Raw genomic sequence first — 2,626 nt, forward strand, 5'->3', positions numbered from 1 at the left:
TAAGTTATTCTGCGTTTCTTTGCCTCTCCACGTTACCTTTCTTATAACATCCGAGACTACTTTGCTTTTATTCTCTGGATTGTATATTTTTTGTCATTAAATGACTTTTTTGCAGCAATTGGCACCTTCCTATAGATCTTTTTGCATCTATGACAAAAATTTAAGAATTCTGGATCATTGCAACTCTTTTTCAAAGAACTGAGATATTTAAGTGTTTGTGAGGACTTCTTAATACCTGCTGTTATCCATCTGTTTTTGTGAGATGTTGATACAGACATGCATACTTTTGGAAATGCCTTTTCAAAGTTCAATTTAAATAATGTGCAGAGATTAGAGAATCTTGTATTTACATTGGTTTCCTTATACACGTCATCCCAGCTTTGTTTTGCTAGTTCCTTTGAAAAATCTTTTATTTTGATTTCTGATAGATGTCATTTGTAGGCTTGTAGTTTAGGGAAGGATTCTATGCCTGATTTTACTGTTGTTATTTGACAGAGATGATCCGATAGTCCGAGATTTTTTACAGCTGCATCACATTTTTCCCTGTCGATATTTGTGGCCATATGGTCAATTAATGATGCAGTCACTGTAGTAACCCTTGTTTCGCTATTGACCAATAGGGACTTGCCAAAACTGAAGGATAATTATGAGGGTGCTGCTGGATTCATTTATGATATTAGTGTTGATGTCCCCACACAGTATTATATTGACTTTTGTACTTGAGACTATGTCTAGAACTTCTGTTAATTTACTGAAAAAAGTGTCCACACTACCGCTGGGAGATCTGTACACACATAAAACGATTAATTTCTTGGTGATATCAAGCCCTGGTAATTCAGTAGCTGATATTTCAAAGTTTTGTCTTCAGTTACTGTACTGAGGTCATGTCTTGATTTGAACTGTGTTCCTTTTCTGATATAAATACATGATCCTCCACCCCTTGAAGCAGTTCTGAAGTAAGAGTTTGCCCTTTCATGTGATGATATACTACATGCTGGGTGTCTGTGTCTCTACGCCAGTGCTCAGTAACACAAACTACTGTGCAGTTCAAAAAATGGAACTCAGCGTCTAATAGTTGTATTTTATTTATTGTTGATTGCATGTTTTGATGGAGGATTGTAAGGTCTGTGAAATTCTCCATGTTACTCTTTCCAATGGTTTGTTTTTCTTTGTGAAATCTGGTAAGTGTGATATTTGGAGGGTTAAAATCTGTCTTGTGAATATTTGCTTCAGTACTTTTTAAAGTGCTGGAGATATTCTTTTGGCAGGGGGACCTGTTGTCTGGATTTATCCTAAAGAAGACTTACTTTTCCTACCCAAAACAATAGGTATATGACCATGTGTGGCCTGAGATCCACAGCCTGTACTTTCATGAATCAGCTGTACCAAACTTCCCTTCCTAGTCCTGTTTAAGTGTAGGCAATGCCTAGTGAAACCCCATCTTTTGATAGTCCCGACAGGCACCAGAGAAACATGAGAAAAGTTGGCTGCCCTCAGAGCCATCCCTAACCCCACATTGATTCAGCTCACAGCTCCATGAAGGTGTGGGTGATCATGACACTGGAACAGCTCAACAAAGTGTATGTTGGTGCCATGAGTCAGGGAAGCTATCTTGTCCAGGTCACCACCTATGTCATATGCCCCATCCCTGTCCAAATTGTTTCCTGCCCCTCCCACTATCACTACATGGTACTCTTCTGTAAAGTCCTTACATAAATACCCTAGGTCCACTAAGTTTAAAGAATGTTTTAAATTTGTCAGGGACGTGAGATTGCCTGTATGTAAACAAAAAACGACACAAAGGTGTTACGTGCAGTTGTTGTTGTTTTGGTACTAATTTAGGGATACAATGACAGAAAAATGAATTAGTAATTACTTTGGTTTTAGAGAATTTACGTATCAATCATGTTTTGTCAGGTTTTTAAATGTTTAAAACTTGGAAAATTTAGGCTTAGATTGTGTATCTAATTGGCAAACAATACGAAATCTGTTAGTTAAATACGATTTAGAAACGTTGAATTACACTTTTAGTGTGACAATGGACACTGGTGAAATTAGCAGTTGTCTTTTTTTCAACGAGTATTGCACTATCAAGAAAACTTTAACAGAATTTATTGTGTTTATGTCACACAGGTAACTAGGACTCTCAGCCACATATGTAGTAGCTCATTGAAACAGGGAATTTTTCCAGATAGACTGAAATATGCTATTGTTAAACCATTGCATAAAAAAGGGGATAGATCTGATGCTAACAACTACCGCCCAGTCTCACTTCTGACAGCTTTATCCAAAATTCTTGAAAAAGCTATGTATTCAAGAGTAGCATCACATTTTTGTAAAAATGAAGTACTAACAAAATGTCAGTTTGGTTTTCAGAAAGACTTTTCAACAGAAAATGCTATATATGCTTTCACTGATCAAATATTAAATGCAATGAATGACTAAACATCACCCATTGGGATATTTTGTGACCTCTCAAAGGCTTGTGATTGTGTGAATCATGACATTGTTCTAGTTAAGCTTAAGTATTGTGGTATGAGTGGGACAGTGCACAAATGGTTTGGTTCATACTTAACAGGAAGAATGCAGAAGGTTGAAATTAACAGTGCAGATAGTCAACAAAAAC

Source organism: Schistocerca piceifrons, chromosome 6, assembly GCF_021461385.2.
Source record: "Schistocerca piceifrons isolate TAMUIC-IGC-003096 chromosome 6, iqSchPice1.1, whole genome shotgun sequence".
Lineage (NCBI taxonomy): Eukaryota > Metazoa > Arthropoda > Insecta > Orthoptera > Acrididae > Schistocerca > Schistocerca piceifrons.